The sequence below is a fragment of the Globicephala melas genome, chromosome X, assembly GCF_963455315.2.
Source record: "Globicephala melas chromosome X, mGloMel1.2, whole genome shotgun sequence".
In the NCBI taxonomy this organism is placed as follows: domain Eukaryota; kingdom Metazoa; phylum Chordata; class Mammalia; order Artiodactyla; family Delphinidae; genus Globicephala; species Globicephala melas.
Genome location: NC_083335.1, coordinates 82,787,229 through 82,809,220, shown reverse-complemented (window position 1 = coordinate 82,809,220; position 21,992 = coordinate 82,787,229). Strand labels below are relative to the sequence as shown.

Genomic DNA, 21,992 nt, shown 5'->3' with positions numbered 1-21,992 from the left:
ATCAAATCGCCTTTGATTTTTTTGTCAAAGATCAATTGACTTGGGCGTCCCTGGTGGCGCAGTGGTTAATAGTCCGCCTGTCGATGCAGGGGACACGGGTTTGTGCCCCAGTCTGGGAAGATCCCACATGCCGCAGAGCGGCTAGGCCCGTGAGCCATGGCCGCTGAACCTGCGCGTCCGGAGCCTGTGCTCCGCAATGGGAGAGGCCACAACAGTGAGAGGCCTGCGTACCGCAAAAAAAAAAAAAAAAAAAAAAAGATCAATTGACTATATTTGTATGGGTCTGTTTTTGGGCTCTCTATTCTGTTCCATTGATCTATTTGTTTATTATTTTGCCAATATGACAAGGTGTTGATTATTGTAGGTTTATAGTAAGTCTTGAACTTGGGTAAAGTCAGCTACCAACTTTGTTCTTCTTCAGTATTGTGTTGACAATTTTGGTATTTTGTCTTTCCATATAAACTTTAGAATCAGTTTGTCAATATCCACAAAATAACTTGCTGTTACTTTGATTGATCTATAGCTAACATCTTGACAATGTTGAGTCTTCCTATACGTGTACATGGAATATTTCTCCATTTATTTAGCGCTTTTCTGATCTTTCATCAGAGTTTTATAGTTTTCCTCATATAGATCTTGTGCTTATTTTGTTAGATTTTTTACTTAGGCAGTTCATTTTGAGGGAAATGTTACTGTATATGGTGCTGTGTTTTTAACTTCCAGTTCAAATTGTTCATTGTCTGTACATAAGAAAGCAGTTGAATTTTGTAAATTAGCATTGTGTCCTGAAACTTTGTTATAATTACTTATTAGTTCCAGTTTTTTTTGTTGTTGTTGTTGATTCTTTGGAATTTTCTATATAGACAATCATGTCATCTGTGACCAAAGATAGTTTTATTTCTTCTGTCCCAATCTATATACCTTTTATTTCCTTTTATGTCTTATTCCATTAGCTAGATCTTCCAATATAAAGTTGAATAAGAGTGGTGATAGTGGACATCCTATCTTAGGGGGAAGCATCTAGTTTCTTGTCATTGATGTTAACTGTAGGATTTTGTAGTTATTCTTTATCAAGTTGAGGAAGTTCCACTCTCTTCCTTGTTTGCTGAAGTTTTTAATCATGAATGGGTATTGGATTGTTTCAAATACTTTTTCTTTATCTACTGATATGACAATATTATTTTTCTTCTTTACCTTCTTGATGTGATGGATTACATTAACAGATTAGTAAATACTGAACCAGCTTTGCATACCCGGAATAAGTCTCACTTGGCTGTTGTGTGTAATTTCTTTATACTTGTTGGATTCAATTTTGTAATATTTTGTTGAGGATTTTTGCATCTATGCTCATGAGAGATATTGACCTGTATTTCCATTTCCTATAATATCTTTGGTTTTGGTGTTAACGTAATGGCTGGACTCATAGAGTAAGTTAGGGAGTGTTCACTTTGCTTCTATTTTCTGTGAGAGATTATGGAGAATTGGTATAATTTCTTTCTTAAATGCTTGGTAAAATTCACCAGTGAACCAGTCTGTGTTTGGTGCTTTCTGTTTTGGAAAGCTCTTAATTGTTTATTCAATTGCTTTAATAGATGTAGGCCTATTCAGTTTATCTAATTATCCTTATGTGAATTTTGGTAGATTGTGTCTTACAAAGAATTGGTCCATTTCACCTGTGTTATCAAAATTGTGGGCATAGAGTTGTTCATAATATTCCTTTATTTTCCTTTTAGTGTCCATGGGATCAGTAGTAATGGCCCCTCTTTCATTTCTGATACTAGCGATTTGTGTCTTCTCTCTTTTTTTCTTAGTTAACCTGGATAGAGGTTTAACCAGGTCAATTATTTTGGCCTTTTCAAATAACAGATTTTGGTTTTGTTGATTTTCTGTATTGATATCCTGTTTTCAATTTCACTGATTTCTACTCTAAGTTTTATTATTTTTCTTTTTATTTTGAATATAATTTGCTCTTCTTTTTCTAATTCCCTAAGGTGGAGACTTAGATTATTGATTTTAGGTTTTTCTTCTTTTCTAATATATGCATTCAATAGTATGAATTTCTCTCTAAGCACTGCTTCCACTGCATCGCACAAATTTTGATAAGTTATATTTTCATTTCATTTAGTTCAAAATGATTTAAAATCTCTCTTGATATATCTTCTTTGACTCAGTATTTATTTAGAAGTGTGTTGAAGAAGTGTGTTTAGAAGAAGTGATCTCCAAGTATTTTGGGATATTCCAGGTATCTTTCTGTTATTAATTTTTAGTTTAATACCATTGTGGTCATTTTCGTTTAATTCCATTGTGGTCTTTGTATGATTTCTATTTGTTAAAATTTGTTAAGGTGTGTTTTAGGGTACATAATGTGGTCTGTCTTGGTGAATGTTCCATGTGAACTTGAAAAGAATTTGTATTCTGTATTCTGGTTTTGGATAAAATATTATATAAATGTCAGTTCATTCCAGTTGATTGATGGTGCTGTTCAGTTTAACTAAGTCCTTACTCATATTTTGCCTGTTGGATCTGTCAGTTATATAGTCTCCAACTATAATAGTGGATTCATCAATTTCTTCTTATAATTCTGTCAGTTGGACAAAATATTATATAAATGTCAGTTCATTCCAGTTGATTGATGGTGCTGTTCAGTTTAACTAAGTCCTAACTAATTTTTTGCCTGTTGGATCTGTCAGTTATATGGTCTCCAACTATAATAGTGGATTCATCTATTTCTTCTTACAATTCTGTCAGTTTTTGCCTCACATATTTGATGCTTTGTTGTTAGGCATATACACATTAAAGACTGTTATGTCTTCTTTGAGGATTGACCCTTTTATCATTATGTAATGACCCTCTTTATCCCTGATAATTTTCCTTGATCTGAAGCCTGCTTCCTTTGAAATTAATATAGCTGTTAATATAGCTATTAATATAGCTATTAATATAGCTACTTAAGCTTTCTTGATTAGTTGTAGTTTGGTAGACCTTTTCCCACCACTTTACTTTTAACCTGTGTCTCTATATTTAAAGTGGGTTTCTTGTAGACAATATATAGTTGTGTCTTGTTTTTTATCCACTCTTTTTATTGGTATATTTAAACCATTGACATTTCAAATGATTATTGATATAGTTGGATTAATAGCTACCATAAGTGCTACTATTTTCAAAACCAGGTTTTTATCTTATTTTTTTAAAGAATGAATACTCTTTTAATCATTTCATCTCCTTTACTGCACAGATACTAGCTACATTTCCTTGGCTTTGCTTACCTATAAATTTGAAAACTAAATTTGCTCAGGATAGTATAAAATTGACCAGGAGAAAACGTTCAAGGCAAAACAGCTAAAAATCTCTGTTTTTGCCTGATGCCTAACTTAATCTTCATGGGAACATTATGAACTATTTTCTGACATATGGTATGTGCAATGATTTTCCTAATTCCACAATAGAGGAAGCAGAGGCACTTGAGGCATCTCAGGTCACTTGCTGAAGGTCCCACTGCCAACAATGGCTGAAGCTGGAATTTGAACCCAAGTGGTCTGGCTCATTACCCATGTTCTTTAACTTATTCACATTAAGCAGTTGGGGCCCTGATAATTTTGAAGGGGGGTGCGCAGCTGCATACACCAATATCTTCTGTCATCTGCTACTGGGGCTAGTGAAGAAGATTGCTCCTTCAGTGCTCTCTCTGTCCCCCAGGATCTCATTCATGCTGTTCCCTGCCTGGACAACTCACCACCCACTCTCCACTGGGCTACCTCCTACTCATCCTTTAAATCTGAACTTACTGGTCACTTGGGGAGACTTATACCCTTAAGCAGCATTATAGTCCCCTGCCATATGCTGCTAGAGCTCACCGAATTCTGCTCATCACAAAGTGCACTCATCACAGTTGAAGATTATTTGTGGTCTGCCTCCCCTCAGCTGACTGTGAATTCCCTAAAAGCAGAGTCTATGTCTGCCTTTCTCAGCCGAGAAGCCCCAAATCCTCACTATACAGGAATGTGAGGTCCATAGATCTTAGAGGAATTCTATTCCTACTGGGACCAAATGATTGGTTGAGGGTAGGTGCTAGCATATATATGAATAATTCAACATCTTTTTCCTATTCAACCAGGAAAAATTTAAAAATGGATAAAAAGATGCAGCTAAAGATTGACATTTTGATGGAATGCAAAATGATGGATTTCTAGGGAAGAGACTGGTTAGGTTATTTTATTATAACATACTTATGTGTGTAATACACACATGAGATTATATATTTGAACCATTAATGTATTAACAAAACAAAATGCTCAAAGTATTTCCTATATATTATATGTAGTATATAACATATATAATATGTTAATGCAGTATATATATAGGCAGATATCTAGATAAAGGGAAATATTCACTTTACACAGTAATTAGTACTAGAACAGCCATTTAGGGTTTACAGAAGTGAACAATCTAGTACACTAAGTAAATGAAGCAGAAATTAGTAACTGAAATTAAAGTGTCTCTAACAGAGTGCCTGTTATATACTGGGTGCTCAGTAAGTATTTGTTGTGTAAATGAATCTGTGCATCCTTTTCCCTTATAGTTGGCGTTCATGGAGCACTTCTTATGTGCTTCACCTAAATGCCGCCTGGAAGGCCTTCTGCTTTTCTGTAGTAAGTACTCTCTTCCATCCTGCACACAGCTTTTCAAAACTTCTCACCTCTCATCAGACCTTTCCTTTCACTAATCACCTCCACCTCAATCGTAACATATAAGCCTGACTACTTAATCAAGGAAGGAGGAAAAAAATCTAGTAATTTTTTAAACAGTTCTACTGCATTATAGTTAATATACCAAAAAATTTACCCGTTGTAACTCTAAATTTAGAGAACTTATAGGAAATGTTTACAGTTGTACAAACATTACCACCCACAATCCAGTTCAAAAACACTTACATTATGGATAAAATTCCCTCATACTTATTTTTTAACAGCTTTATTGTGGTATAATTTTCATATACAAATCAAATATACAATTTGATCTTTTTACATATGTATATACTTTTGCAACAATTACCACAATCAAGATAGTGAATATATTCATGTCTCTTTCTCACTCCTCCCACCACTCCTTATCCCCATGCAACCATTGATCTGATTTCTATTATTTTTTATTAGTTTATATTTCCTAGTTTTATATAAATGGAATGACACATGCAATTTCTTTCTGGGTTCTTTCACTCAGATAATTATTTTGAGATTCATCCTTGTTGAAATATTTTGAGTTATTTCTTTGTGGTTGCTTTGAGGATTACAATATGCATTTTAATTAAACCAATCTACTACAGATTAATACTAATCTAAATGCAGTAGAGTATAGAAAGTTTGCTCCAGTATAGCACCCTTTTGTCCTATTATTTCATATGTATTACCTTTATGTTATAAACCCAAAAATACAACGTTGTAATTTTTCATTAAACAGTCTTATATTTTCAAAGAAACTAAGAAAAAAAATATATAATATATGTATAAATACTGTGTATAGTATTTACTCATATATTTACTATTTCTGGTGCTTCTCATTGCATCTTATGTTTTCAAGCTAATGCCTGATATAATTTCCTTTCAGTTTATAGGACTCCCCTTAGGATTTCATATAGGGCAGGTGTGCTAGCAATAAATCCTCTTAGTTTTCATTTATCTGGGAATGTCATTATTTCCATTTCTTTTTAAAGGATAGTTTCACTGGATATAGAATTTTGGTTGACTTTTTTTTTTCCTTTTAGTACCTTGAACATGTCATTGTACTATCTTCTGGCCTCCATGGTTTCTGGTGTGAAGTCAGCTATTATTGTATTGTTATTCCACTATAAGTGGTCATTTTTCTCTTGTTCCTTTTAAGATTTTCTCCTTGTATTTTAGACTTCGACTATGATGTGTCTAGGTAGGGATACCTTTCTGTTTATCCTACTCATGGTTGGTTGGGCTTCTTAGATCTATATATATTGTTTCTATTAAATTTCAAAAATGTTGGCCATTATTTCCTCAAATGTTTTTCCACCTTTCTCTCTCCTCCCCTTCTGGCATTCCCATTAAATATATATTTAGGTGTATAACATGTTGGTTCACAACTCTCTGAGGCTCTGTTAATTTTTCTTCATTTTTTATTCTCTCTGCTCTTATTTTAAATTTTTTATTGACGTATAATTGACATACAACATTGTATTAGTCTCAGATGTATAGCATAATGATTCAATATTTGTATATATTGTGAAATGATCACCACAATGTCTAGTTAGCATCTGTCACCATATATAGTTACAGAATATTATTTCTTTGTGATGAGAACTTTTTTTTTTTTTTTTGTGATGAGAACTTTTAAGATCTACTTTCTTAGCAACTTTCAAATATAGAATACAGTATTCTTAACTACAGTTGCCATGCTATAAATTATATCCCCAGGGCTTATTTTATAACTGGACTCCCTTCACTCATTTTGCCACCAACCAAGCCATGCCCCAACAACCAGCAATCTGTTCTCTGTACCTATAAGCTTTTTTTTTTTAAACATCTTTACTGGAGTATAATTGCTTTACAATGGTGTGTTAGTTTCTGCTTTATAACAAAGTCAATCAGCTATACATATACATATAATCCCGTATCCCCTCCCTCTTGCATCTCCCTCCCACCCTCCCTATCCCACCCCTCTAGGTGGTCACAAAGCACTGAGCTGATCTCCCTGTGCTATGCGGCTGCTTCCCACTAGCTATCTATTTTACATTTGGTAGTGTATATATGTCCATGACACTCTCTCACTTCGTCCCAGCTTATCCTTCCCCCTCCCTGTGTCCTCAGGTCCATTCTCTATGTCTGTGTCTTTATTCCTGTCCTGCCCCTAGGTTCTTCAGAAACTTTTTTTTTTTTAGATTCCATATATATGTATTAGCATATGGTATTTGTCTTTCTCTTTCTGACTTACTTCACTCTGTATGACAGTCTCTAGGTCCATCCACCTCACTACAAATAACTCAATTTTGTTTCTCTTTATGGCTGAGTAATATTCCATTGTATATATGTGCCACATCTTCTTTATCCACTCATCTGTTGATGGACACTTAGGTTGCTTCCATGTCCTGGCTATTGTAAATAGTGCTGCAATGAACATTGTGGTACATGACTCTTTTTGAATTATGGTTTTCTCAGGGTATATGCCCAGTAGTGGGATTGCTAGGTTGTATGGTAGTTCTATTTTTAGTTTTTTAAGGAACCTCCATACTGTTCTCCATAGTGGCTGTATCAATTTACATTCCCACCAACGGTGCAAGGGGGTTCCCTTTTCTCCACACCCTCTCCAGCATTTATTGTTTGTAGATTTTTTGATGATGGCCATTCTGACTGGTGTGAGATGATATCTCATTGTAGTTTTTTTTTTTTTTTTTTTTTTTTTTTTGCGGTACGCGGGCCTCTCACTGCTGTGGCCTCTCCCGTTAAGGAGCACAGGCTCCGGACACGCAGGCCCAGCGGCCATGGCCCACGGGCCCAGCCGCTCCGCGGCATATGGGATCCTCCCAGACTGGGGCACAAACCCGCGTCCCCTGCATCAGCAGGCGGACTCTCAACCACTGTGCCACCAGGGAAGCCCTCATTGTAGTTTTGATTTGCATTTCTCTAATGATTAGTGATGTTGAGCATCCTTTCATGTGTTTGTTGGCAATCTGTATATCTTCTTTGGAGAAATGTCTATTTAGATCTTCTGCCCATTTTTGGATTGCGTTGTTTTTTAGATGTTGAGCTGCTTGTATATTTTGGAGATTAATCCTTTGACTGTTGCTCCATCTGCAAATATTTTCTCCCATTCTGAGGGTTGTCTTGTTTATGGTTTCCTTTGCTGTGCAAAAGCTTTTAAGTTTCATTAGGTCCTATTTGTTTATTTTTGGTTTTATTTCCATTTCTCTAGGAGGTGGGTCAAAAAGGATCTTGCTGTGATTTATGTTGTAGAGTGTTCTGCCTATGTTTTCCTCTAAGAGTTTTATAGTGTCTGGCCTTACATTTAGGTCTTTAATCCATTTTGAGTTTATTTTTGTGTATGGTGTTAGAGAGTGTTCTAATTTCATTCTTTTACATGTAGCTCTTTAGTTTTCCTGAGCTTGTTTTTTTTTGTAGATTCCACATATAAGTGAGATCATATGGTACTTGTCTTTGTCTGATTTCACTTAGCATAATGCCCTCGAGATTTCATTATATTTATGGCTGAATAATATTCCATTATATATATATATCACATTTTCTTTATCCATTTATATTTTGATAGATATTTTGTTTATTTCTGTATCTTGACTATTGTAAATAATGCTGCAGTGAACATGGGGTGCATGTATCTTTTGGTTTTTTTAACATCTTTATTGCAGTATAATTGATTTACAATGTTCTTTTTGAGTTAATGTTTTCATTTCCTTCAGATAAGTACTCAGAAGTCGAATTGCTAAATCATATTCTCTCTGCTCTTTAGATTAAGTAGCTCTCTTGGTATATAGTCAAGTCCACTGACTCTTTCTTCTGACATCTCAAATCTGCCATTGCACCCCTGTAGTGAATGTTTAATTTTATTATTGAACGTTTCAACTCCAGAATTTACATTTGGTCCTTTTTAATAGTTTCTCTTTATCTGTTGAGACTCTCTATTTGTTTTGTCATTGCCATCGTATTTTCCATTGATTATTTTAGTATTGTTTCCTTTAATTCTTTCAGCATACGTGCATACCTTGTTTTATTGTGCTTCCCTTTATTGCATTTCGCAGATACTGCATTTTTTACAAATTGTAAGTTTGTGGCAACCCTGCATTGTCAGGGTTAGAATTTTTTAGCAATAAATTATTTTTTAATTAAGGTATGTACAGTTTTTTAGACATAATGCCTATTGCACACTTAACAGAGTGTGGTATAGTATAAACAACTTTTATATATACTGGGAAACCAAAAAACTTGTGTGACTTGCTTTGTTGTGGTATTTGCTTTACTGCAGTGCTCTGGAACCAAACCCGATCTCCATTGTATGCGTGTAGTTATATTGGGTTGGCCAAAAAGTTCGTTCAAGTTTTCCATAAGATGTTATGGAAAACCCGAATGAACTTTTTGGCCAACCCAATAACTGCTTTGAATGATCTGTCTGCTAAATATAACATCTGGGCCAACTCTGAGTAAGTTTTGCCTATTTTTTTTCTCCTATGTATGTGTCACACTTTCGATTTGGTTGTCTCAAAACTTTGGGTGGTAAGCTGGATATTTTAGATAATATATTGTAGCAATTCTGGATTTGGTTTTAAATTTATGAGTTGTTGTTTTTTTTTTTTTTCTGGAGAGTTGCCTAGCTTTAGCATTGTAATTTCTCATTCCATGGTAAGCAGCCACTGAGATCTCTGTTCAGTTTTTAATTTTAATTTTTTATTCTGTCTTCCTGTTGGTTACCCCTGTGCCTATATAGTTTAGTGGTCAGGCAATGATTTGGGAAGAGGTTGTTCTCAAATATCTTGAGGTTGTAAGGCTTCCACTCTCAGCTGCTCTGGGAAGCACCATCAACCAAATGAACAGATTTTACCATTTGTTTCCTAATGAATTTACAAGCGTTAGCTAACGGTGACCTGTTTTTTCCCCATCTGACCCAAATGGAATTTACTTCCTCTCAGAGTAAAGCTGCTAATTTTGGGGGGCCAGCCCATAGTTTGGTAAAACTATCCTTTTCACCATAGTTTGGTAAAACTATCCATAGTTTGGTAAAACTATCCTTTTGGGAATGAAGTAGATGCTGTATGGGAATAGCCTCATGCAAGGCCACAGACTCCTATTCCTATACACAGCTCTAGTAGTTTTTCAAGGCAGTGTCTCAGTAAGTTGTTTGCCTTCAGTAGACTTTCAGAGATGTAAAATAGTTGCTTGTTCTGTATCGGTCTCAGCCTATCAATAGTGATGCTCTCAGCTACAAATGCCTGGGGGCACTCATCTGGACCCCTACTACTTGTGGGGAGCCCCCACAGACATTTCCCCAACCAGAGCCAATCTGGCCCTTGTGATGCTTATTATGATAGCAAGACACACCTCAGCAGTAACCATCATGGAACTTCGAAAAATACAAGGTTTATTACTTACAAATCCTGGAGGGTACGTGGCATACCCAGGGCCACAAAGGGAGGTCATGAGGAGAGACAGAGAGAGAGAAAGAACCTGAACCTGAAGTTCTGCCTTTATTTGGGGTTGAGGGTGAGGCACCTAGGGTTTCGGGGGTTCACTCTTTATTGGTGAATTTAAAAGAGGAGAGCAGGTATTAAAGCATGGGAAGGGAAAAGCAGGATCACTCAAATTGTCAGTAATCTAGGTCAACCAGGGATTTCTAAAATGGGTGAGGTGGCCTGGCTTCTTATCTAGTTGTGTATTGGGCAATGTGCTTGTTGGAGATGGATGTTGGAAATAGATGCCTCAGCAATCAAAAGCTTAATGTCAGGCAGTTACATTACAATCAGCAAAGCTAATTGTCTGGAACTTACTACATTACTTTTGACAATTTTTTTCCAGTTTTATACTTGATTTTGGCAGAGAGGATTAGCCAAACTCTTCAAGCCACCATAACCAGAATTTTCACTCTATCAGGTAGAATTCTTCTCATTTTCTCACAACCAAACCTAAAAACTTTGCCACATTCACTCTTGTATCAGTTTGTTATTGCTGTACAACAAATAACCCCTATACTTAGTGGCTTAAAATGATACCCATTTATTTAGCTCTTCTTACTCTGGGTGAACAATTAAAGCTTAGCTCAAATAATCAGTTCTTCTGGTCTCAGTTGGACCCATTCATATTCCTCTGGTGAACTGACAGATAAACCAGGAACTGGATTTTTTAAGATGACCCCAGAAGGGATGGGTTGTCTGTCTCTGCTACATGTGGTCTCTCATCCTTCAGCCAACTGGCCCAGGATTATTCACCTGGAAACTGATCAGAGTTCCAAGAGTGAGAGCCGAAGTACTCAAGTCTTCTTTAGGCCTATACTCAGAATGAGCACAATACCATTTATTCAGCACCTTATTAGTCAAACCAAGTCACAAGGCTAGCCCCAATTCAAGCTGTAGAGAAATAGACTACACCTCTTGATGTGAGGAGCTTCAGAGTCACATTGGAAAGGGATGTAACCCAGGGAGGGGTAGAGAATTCCATTTTTTTTTTGAAATTGATCACAGCATCCATCTTCCCTTCCTTTCAAGTACAGTGGAATAGATGTTCTTTCTCCCACCTAAGATAAATCCATCCACTTGTGCTCTGTATGCTCACTTCTTCTACCTTTTAACTCTCTAGAGGGAAGGTATCATTGGAGCAATCAGGCAAAAAGAAGATGGTGGTTTTATTTACAGGTATTTCTTTGAGAGATCATAATAATGGATGGGTTTGTCCTTTATGTGTGAATTTCCAGATACTCCCTTGTTCATTTGTAAGTATGAAAATGATGTCCTTGCTAAATATGGATGTTTTGTGTTACTAGATATTTTCCTTCTATTCAAGAATAGTCAAGGGTAGTATTGATAAACATGCATGTTCCCTAGGTCCTGATTACATTGTTGCTCTAATAATTATTGTTGGCCCCATTTTACAGATGAAGAAAATGAGGCAGCAAGGCACTGCTCCGAGTTTAAGAAATGGGTAAGTACATATTTCAATCCATATATGCTCTTCCAGATTTTGTGTTTTCTCCATCACACATTTCAAGTGATATATTCAGGGTTCGGAGAAAAACGATCACAGCTGAAGTCCATTTTGAGGGATGGAGGTAACGTATAGAAATAAAGACTTTGTCACATTCCTTTTCTTGTTCCAGATTTCATTTGCTGCTCATCACATACCGCTTTTCATACAAGTAAAAGCTTGAAATTTCACTGGCTGGAGCTTGATGGAGGTTCATTATAACTATCTAGAATGGACCAAGGTCTAATTCCTCTTCAAACAAAGATCACTGGAAATAAAGTCTGTTAGCGTGATTAATATATGTAGTCTAAAACATTACATGTTAGCTTTTTTTCTGTTGTAGCCTGCCAGGTTATTGAGTTGCGAAAGATACTTTTTGTTTGACTGACTTAGTATTATTATTTTAGTAGCATTTTTAGTTGTGAGAATGGAAAGTCATTAATGTATTTAGAAATGGGGGAAAAGAAAGCAACCACTCATAACATTTTCACATATTTCCTGTTCAGTCATTTTTCTGTTTATTTATATGGGTAAATATTTTTATATTTTACATTTTTAGCAAATACGAAATATATAGTTTTTGTCTTGGGTATTTTAGTTCATTTTTCTGATTAAAAACATAATAATTTTTAAAGTAAAACATAAACAGTAGAGATTTGGGGGAAAAGTAAACAGTCTGTATAGGGTCCCCTACAAAATTAAAATGTACACTAACAAGCATAACACTGGTTAAACAAATAATTCCTTATTTATAAGCAATTTGATTGTATATCTAGAAAAACAAAGAGAGTTATTGGTGAAAATAAGTCTTTTAGTCAAAGTGCTTGGTAAATCATCTATATGCACAACTCCTCCCAGATTGGTATTTCCCAATATACCATAAATAATGACTTATTGACACTGGTAATAAAAACAAAATACCTTAAGAATAATATAAAAGAGAAATGGGTCCTATATGAGGACAAATATTAAATGGAGTGAGAATAAAAGGTGATTTGAACAAGCTGAAATATTTACTGTGCAACTGGATTTGAAGACTGTATTATACAGATATAAATTATTTTATACACTCAATAGATTTTCCAAATGCACTCAATAATAATACAACACCTATTCCCATTTTTTAAAAATGTATATTTTAAAAGTAGATATGTAGTAGGCTATATTGATGTGAAGTTTTGTTTTTTTTTTCTGTAAAAAGACACAAAATGATTTTATACCACTGGAGGAAATTCCATTAAAATTAGGACCAAGACAAATATGCTCATTATCCCTACTACCTAATACTGCTTTAGAAATTCTCTCCACCATAAAAATATGTTAAAAAGAAATAAGGGGGCTTCCCTAGTGGCGCAGTGGTTGAGAGTCTGCCTGCCGATGCAGGGGACACAGGTTCGTGCCCCGGTCCGGGAGGATCCCACATGCCGCAGAGCCGCTGGGCCCGTGAGCCATGGCCACTGAGCCTGCGCATCCGGAGGCTGTGCTCCGCAACGGGAGAGGCCACAACAGTGAGAGGCCTACATACCGCAAAAAAAAAAAAAAAAAAAAAAAAAAAAAAAAAAAAAAAAAGCCTATAACTTTCAGGACAGAGAAAAAATAATCATTGCTTGAAGATGAAAGCAGTGTATTCTTGGAAAACACATTAGAAACAACATAAAATGCCTTGCTATACGTGAATTCTATAAAAAGCTAGAATAAGCAGTGACTATTTAAGATATCAATAACTTTTACATGTATCAGCAGGAACCACATACAAAACATAATGAGAGAAATGATGGCATTCACAACAGTTAGTTAAAAAGAAATGATAAAATTGAGAGTTTTGAAAGAAGGTTTGAATGATAAATGGAGAGACAGTTTTGCAGAGCTGGGGATGATTGAGGTGGTAGCTGGGGTGATAAGGAAGCAATCACAATGCCCCTCTCAGATTATAAAGTCCCCAGGTTCTAGCCGTGTCACAGGGATCCCTTGTAATCATTAGGCAGGATTCCCATGTCTCATCTATGTGTCCTTTTGTATAATTCATTATAATTGAATAATTCAACACTTCCACAACGCATTATGCCCTTCCAATCTTTGCAAAGACCTGTGTCAAAGGGAAGGGGAAAGAGGAGAAAGGCGTGCTAACACAGGAGGGGAGTTATGGGATAGGTGGTCCCCAATGATGATGGTAGACAAAACTTTATTTCTAGAGTGCAAGGGCCATAACTTACAGGCTTAATACAATCCCAATCAAAATGTCAATGGAATTTTATTTGCAGAACTCAGCATAACCATGTTAATATTCACCTATTAGAATAACATTGAAAGAATGCATAATTTAAGATGAGTAAAATCATTTTCAAAAGCTTGGCGTTCCAATGTCTGAATTTGCAATAATTATTAAATAATTAGCTAATGTTGCTTAAATATTATTTGCTAACTGCTTTGAACTTTAACTCCCATCTTTTAGCTTCACCACAAGGGAGAGAGACAAAAATAACACAAAACTTGCTTTTGTAGTAGAAATTAAATCTATGATCGGGGGGTAAATGCTTAACATTGCCTAAGTAGAAGGAAAGGGACGGGTTTAAGTCATCCAACATTGGTTGAGAACAATCTATGTGCCAGGTCCTGTGCTAAGCACTTCATGTTTAATTCTCATAACATTTTGCTATTGATGCTAATTATATTAAAGGAGACCAAAGATTAGAGTGGAGTTGGGATTTGAATTCAAGTTTTTCTGGCTCCCTATCCTGTGCTCCCTATCCTGTGCTCCTTACACCACCACCATGACTAATCTAAAGAATTATTTCACTGAGTACTGTTGTTTTGGTTATGTTCAGTTTTGGTGGTGTATAGAGTTTACAACTTAGATAAGTTCCTCATCTGCTTAAAACACTAGTTCCCTGGATGGTGTTGGCTGTGTTGGATGTTTCCTTCTTCTGCAGGATATAATGAATAATCTTGAGTTTTATCGTAATACAGATCTGCATTCCAATTACATTCCCAGCAGTTAATAGCTGTGTAACCTTGGATAAACTGTTTAAAAAGTTGGAGCCTCAGTTCCCTCAACATACATAAAACTTCAAGTAGTCACTCAGAAAAGAGGATAGTCTACTTTGCCATCACTCCATACAACCATTTTGATAAAAATCTTCACCTTCACAAGGGATTCTGTGACATTTTGGGTAACGATGATATTGTCGAGTTGCCTTTATTGTACCTTAACTGTTGGGTGTGTTTATCACCCAGCCTAGTGTAGAATGTGAAGAAACAAATCTGGTCCACATCTAGAAACATCCAAATCAAAGCCTCAAGTAAAAATAACCAAGTTAAAAGTCATAATACAGGAAAATTTGAATTTTCTGTTTGGTGGGTTAGTAGTTTTCATAGAAGTGTTGGATACACTTTCAAATGGAATCACATTATCTTGCAGAGGAATAGACCAAGAATGTATTTGATCAACTAGAATACCCTGACACCAAGTATGTTAGGAGCTGTGCTAGGTATGGAGGTGCAGAGATGAATCATATAGAAGTCCTTCCGTCAAGATGTTAAGAGTCTAGTTGGGGGAGAAACATAAACAGATTAATAAATCATAACCTTTCTTGATGATCTACTCTGTGCCATGCAAATTTATATATATATATTTATTATATATAATTACAATGTATTATATATGTATATATATAATATATACATAATTTTTTTTTCTCAATGGGGTTTTCTCAATGTTGCTGAGAGGGTAAATAACTAAATAGTGCTAAAGCTGGGACTTACACTAAGTATTTTGACACTAAAGCTGATCCTCTTTCCACTCGTTATGGCAACACTTATTTCATATGTAGTAGCAGGTATAATTCCCAATGAGACAGTCATCCTGTTCCCAGTAGGATTCATGTCTGGAAAATCCAGGCATACAGCAAGGCTTAGCTTCCCTGTAAAGAACCAGATCACTCTCAGTCAGAGCACAGATAAGAAATGTGCTTTGTGTTAGTGTCATCTTAAAGAAAATTGCACAATGTAAAAGTTGTGAATTAAGTTTTATTCTGGGACTTACTGAGGACTATAGCCCAGGAGACAGCCTCTCAGAGCTCTGAGGAACTTCTCTGAAGAGGTAGGGGAGGAGCCAGGATACATACACATTTTTTTGGCTGGGAAATACATGTAGTCAAGCATACATCTTGGTAAAAAATGACTGCTAACTACAAAGAACATATACTTCAAGTCAATGATTCTAGTGCTTTTCTATGTATAGGAAGATGCAAGGAGCAGGGGTCATTGAAATTCTTCCTTAGATATGCATGTTAACTATCTAGGGGCCCACGTATCCAAAGCACAGAATGTTCCATCCTTCCCCCACCCCCACCTCATCCCGAGTTCCCTTAGGGCACACTGTCAGTGGGCTACTGCAGTGGGTTGCAACTTAACCCTTTGCATAACTAGATGATGAGCAACACTCTTTGTTCTTTTTGTTTACATTAGGAATGAGTGGAGAGCTTGGAAAGTGAGAGCCACAATATTGGGCCCTTCTGTGGAAGGTGGGTTTTACCCAGTATAAAGGGCTGTGAAGCTACAGTTGCCTCTTTGTTTCTGCCATCTCAATGGGGTCCAATGCTAAGAGAACAGTTCTTCAGAAACAATTGTTCCATTGTATATATGTGCCACATCTTCTTTATCCATTCATCTGTTGATGGACACTTAGGTTGCTTCCATGTCCTGGCTATTGTAAATAGAGCTGCAATGAACATTTTGGTACATGACTATTTTTTTTTTTTTTTTTTTTTTTTTTGCGTTATGTGGGCCCCTCACTGTCGTGGCCTCTCTCGTTGCGGAGCACAGGCTCCGGACATGCTGGCTCAGCGGCCATGGCTTATGGGCCCAGCCGCTCTGCGGCATGTGGGATCCTCCTGGACCAGGGCACGAACCCGTGTCCCCTGCATCGGCAGGTGGACTCCCAACCACTGCGCCACCAGGGAAGCCCACATGACTATTTTTGAATTATGGTTTTCTCAGGGTATATGCCCAGTAATGGGATTGCTGGGTCATATAGTAGTTCTCTTTTTAGTTTTTTAAGGAACCTCCATACTGTTCTCCATAGTGGCTGTATCAATTTACATTCCCACCAACAGTGCAAGAGGGCTCCCTTTTCTCCACACCCTCTCCAGCATTTATTGTTTGTAGATTTTTTGATGATGGCCATTCTGACCGTGTGAGATGATATCTCATTGTAGTTTTGATTTGCATTTCTCTAATGATTAATGATGTTGAGCATTCTTTCATGTGTTTGTTGGCAATCTGTATATCTTCTTTGGAGAAATGTGTATTTGGGTCTTCTGCCCATTACTCAGCCATAAAAAGAAACGAAATTGAGTTATCTGTAGTGAGGTGGATAGACATAGAGTCTGTCACACAGAGTGAAGTAAGTCAGAAAGAGAAAAACAAATACCGTACGCTAGCACATATATATGGAATCTAAAAGAAAAGTGTCATGAAGAACCTAGGGGTAGGATGGGAATAAAGACACAGACCTACTAGAGCATGGACTTGAGGATATGGGGAGGGGGAAGGGTAAGCTGTGACAAAGTGAGAGAGTGGCATGGACATATATACACTACCAAACGTAAAATCGATAGCTAGTGGGAAGCAGCCACATAGCACAGGGAGATCGGCTCTGTGCTTTGTGACCACCTAGAGGGGTGGGATAGGGAGGGTAGGAGGGAGGGAGATGCAAGAGGGGAGAGATATGGGAACGTGTGTATGTGTATAGCGGATTCACTTTGTTATAAAGCAGAAACTAACACACCATTGTAAAGCAATTATACTCCAATAAAGATGTTAAAAAAAAAAGAAACAATTGTTATTTTGGAAAGGGGCAGTTAAAGGCCTGGCTCAGTGCCTTCAGCCACTCAGAGCTGGGCAGATCTTTCACCTCCAGGGTTCCCTTTGAGAGGTAGCAGAAAAAGTTTCTTTAGAGAGTTCAACAGATTTTAAGTAGAACCAAAAGAGCCATGGGACATGTTTTGGAAGACAGAAATGAGAACATACTGCAGGTTGGAGTCAAGAGACCCAGAATTGAAAATTGACTTTGCCACTAGCTAGCTGTGTGATACTGATTATAGAACAGTTCCTGACATTTGTATTCACTCAATAAATATTCATCCATTGAATGAAGGTCTTTGTTTCTCCCACTAGATTATGAGATCCTTGAGGGCAAGGGCAAGATTTCGTTGGGCTTTGTAAACCCAGCATCCAGTTCACTGTCTAAATCCTGTTAAGCACCACTAAATTTTGAATTAGTTATCCTTTTGTGAGTAACATTGATAAGAAAATCATTCTCCCAGTGTGGACATTGTACAGAAGATATTATTGATGTAGGCACCACGTATTTTGCTCTTGCATACAGGTACCAAGCAAATTATTCTTTCTAATCAGCTGAGTTTTTGAGAGCAAAGAAATCTGACTCATTATCTCTGTTAGTCCACACAGAAGCTAGTATTTATAGTACATGTAATGATTTACTGCAGCTTTTCCTTAATCTCAATCATTCAAGTGTCAGTCGTACGGTTTTTGCTTTATCTGTGCACAATCTGTACTTTTATTAAAATGTTTTCATTTTTTGAAATAAAAAAGTATCTTTTAAAGTGAAACATAACTCTAAAAATTAAGAACACAAAATAATGTTATGAAATATCTTAAAATGAAATTAAGATTCTGTACAAGTAATAGTAAGCTAGTATGTGCATTATACTAACTACTTTACATATCTTCTCTTTTTCAATACTCATAATAGCTCTTCTAGAAAAATGTTCTTCCCATAAGCACAGATGAGATTAAGACCCAGGGAAGTTAGGCAACAGCCCAGGGTCACACAGCTAGGATAAGGGAGAACCTGAACTCTAACTCAAGGTTTTTAGATGCTAACGCCCACATGGAGTGCACTGTCACTAACTTTATTATTCCCAAGTACTTCCCCCTGAATCCTTTCCCCTTTTTCTCACTGATACAGACTTCCCTGGTTTTCAGGCCAGCTCCTCTTCACACTTTCAGCAGCTCCTCATCCCATAGGCCACTCCCTAGATCCTGTGGCCCACTGCCTGTACAGTCAACACTGAGGCTTGCTAGAACAGAGGAAAATGAATATTTTAAAGTCTTTCTGAGAACATTAAATAATTGTTACCTACACCTTCCTGAGAACTATTAAGGGGTGAGCGTCTGAAGAGGGCTCTTTGTGATTGAGTTTCTTGGAGTGAGAATGCAGATAGGGGCCTGAAGGAGAGATAGAAATTGTCCTCCTTGTGCAAAGGACTGGGGGAGGAGATGGAGTCTGGAGGATCTAGAGGCTGCTGTGGAGGGAGGAAGGGAGAGTGAGCTGCTGATCTGCAGGAAATATAGGAGACAAGGGAGGGCTCATGGTGGGTACCCAGTAAATGTCCATAAGTTTTAACTAGAGAGAGATGTGGTAAATTATGGGGAACCATATCAGGAAATTGCCTTCCAAATTGAAGCTGTGACCAGGAACTTTGCCTTTGGGTTAACAAAAATCTTTCTTCTGTTTCAGAAGCTGAGTAGCCAGATCAAGGAAATGAGGCAGCAGTGATTTGAGGTGAGATGGGATTCAAGGAATAATGAATCTGGAGCTCGTAGCTAAAGCCAAGGGATAGAATATGTAGTAAGAGGAAGAGGGAAGGGAACTATGTTGCTTATTGGCACCTTTCCTCCACCATGTCAGGTAATTAATGTATATTACTCCATGAAATCTTCAGAGCCAATCTGCAAGGCAGTTGTTGCCCCCCACACAACAGATGAGGAAATAGGCTCAGAGTGATTGAATGTCTCGTTAAAGGTCACACAGATTGAAAATGTCAGAGCCCAGGGTGTTACTTCTAGTTGTTTGTGCCCCAAAGAAAAAGTTTATGAGGACTCCTGGATTCTAGAGTAGGATGTGTGTTTGATAAAGGCGTCTCTACACGCTTGGTAGACAGCAGTGTGGTTCCCTGGAACAGACCCTAGAGCAACCACAGGACTGACCCAGGACGTGTCCAGTTTCCTTAGACTCATGTAATCATGGTCCAAGCCACAGCTTCCAAACCTGGTGAAGCTGAAGCAAACTCTGAGTGAGTGGACCATGGAAAGAAGCTGTGTCCTTATTCTTTAGTCAAACTCAGAGCAGGGTGACAGTTAAGACTAGTAAATCATCACTTTTCAGAATTATCTTCATACTAGAATCTTCTAGGGGAGTCATAGATCTTGGGGAAAGGCTGACTTGGGTCAGGACTATGTGTCAGAACAGCTAGGGTAGTCTTTGGATTTAGTGAGATTACACTGTGGGTAAAGAATGTCACCTGCCAGATCAGTAAACAAAGGATGTTGTGGCCATTAAGCCATCAGCCACTGTACCCCCCCTCCCCATGGTGCACCCTGAGGGCATTCAGGATGTAGAAAACAGGATATTGGCCCTAGATAGCTAAGGTGCATATCAAAGGAATGATTTCAGTGAGCCCAGACTCTTGCATTTTCCCAAACATAGAAAAGTGCTAAATTCATTAACTTGAGATATCTGGTTTTTCTTTAATTAACAGTAATCCTTTGATGTTCCGACTACCTGGTTTTTTTTTTGTTTGTTTGTTCTTGTTTTGTTTTGGTTTGGTTTGCAGAAACTCCTATATATATCCTGGCTCTTCCCTTACCTCTTTGGAACAGTCCCTCAGAGCTATCTAAGAGACTGTCTCTCAGGCTTAAGTCCTCAGCATGTCTGCTGAATAAAACATAATTCTCAGCTTTTAGGTTGTGCATTTATTTTCCAGTTAAGAATACTATGTCACTGAACATCTCTGAAGCTCAGTTTTGTAAAATGTGGATGCTCTTATCTACTGCCAGGATTTTGTGGGGAATGGAGATAATATTAGACAAGAGTTTGCCACAGCAGGTTAAGACCATGATGTTAGCAGCTCTGGTTTTCGGAACATTTAAAAAATTCCAGCATACTTTGTATATAACTATGTGTGTATTTGCACATTAAAAAATATAAAGGTCTGTAATTCGTAGGCAGTAAGTAGTTTTTGTTTTCAGTTTTTTATAGTTATGATGAATGCTGCAATAAATTCATTCATTACAAAGGTGGGTTTTTTTTTGCGGTATGCAGGCCTCTCACTGTTGTGGCCTCTCCTGTTGCGGAGCACAGGCTCCGGAAGCGCAGGCTCAGCGGCCATGTCTCACGGGCCCAGCCGCTCCGCGGCATGTGGGATCTTCCGGACCGGGGCATGAACCCGTGTCCCCTGCATCGGCAGGCGGACTCTCAACCACTGCGCCACCAGGGAAGCCCCATTACAAAGGTTTTAATAAAACTCCTTTGCCAGCAAAACATCTAATAGAGTTCAGTTTATGTGTCAGTTTTTATGTGTGTATGTGTCATATATACATCCTAGTTATTCTATTTGAACATATCTAGATACATCAGAGATGCCTACTGAATACTTATACATTTTTTTATTCAAAAAAATAAAATTTATTTCCAAATCCTTAAACGAATAAATAAGACTTATGGAAAATAAGAAAAATTTCAAAAAAGAGGAAAAATTCTTAATTTTTTGCTACTTTAAGCAACGTCCAGTGTATAACGTAATTAAGACTTAGGCCACAGAGTTACATTTCTGGAATTATGGCAGAGACCAAGTTTGTGCTGAAAACAGCACAAAATGCTATGGTAACACTGTGATCTATCCTTTTGGGAGTATTTTGTCTGAAATTATTAATTGTTCCTATAAGAAAATATGAATTGATTTTTGTTTTGTTCTAACTCAACAGTCATCATTCAGACAGCTCCAAGTCATTCTAATATTTTGTGGAAAAGGGCACTTCCTTGGCTCAGGAAGGAGGGGATTAGCAGGTAGCATACCATTAATATCCATTTTAAAGACAGTGGTTCTGACAGATACTTGGTAAATGAGTGCTTCAGGTGCTCCTCCTCTGTAATACAGTCTCTTCCTCGTGGCTTTAGCATGCCATATCCACTAAATGCACAAAGTCTTTTCTCAAACTCTTTTTGATGATAGATTATTCTAGAGAAAGTTGAAAAATCATTATTATTTATAGGATGTTAACTATATTCCAGGAACTGGCTTAATTTACCCCCAAATCCAAGGGAATACAAACTGTTAAATCCACAAAACAACATAGACAATACAGACAATTAATTACTGATTTTAGATATAAGGAAAGTGAAGCTCAGGATAAGCAACTTATCCAAGGTCGTATAGTTAGTAGCTGAAAAAACTAGAGTTGGTGTTAGGGGAAATACTGACTGAA

At 37.2% G+C, this 21,992-nt stretch overlaps 1 long non-coding RNA gene across 2 annotated transcripts in view; it reads left to right on the top strand.

Moving 5' to 3' along the window:
* LOC115850002 (uncharacterized) overlaps positions 1–20,988 on the top strand; it is a 47,041-nt gene extending 26,053 nt beyond the window's left edge. Inside the window, exons 3-5 of one of the 2 annotated variants that reach the window (XR_009560757.1) lie at positions 11,614–11,660; positions 19,246–19,290; positions 20,830–20,988. This is a non-coding gene — a long non-coding RNA (uncharacterized lncRNA). Of the gene's footprint in view, positions 1–11,613; positions 11,661–11,835; positions 11,900–19,245; positions 19,291–20,829 lie in introns of those variants that run through there. The other variant, XR_009560758.1, reaches the window with a different exon arrangement.
* Positions 20,989–21,992: the final 1,004 nt, after the last annotated feature.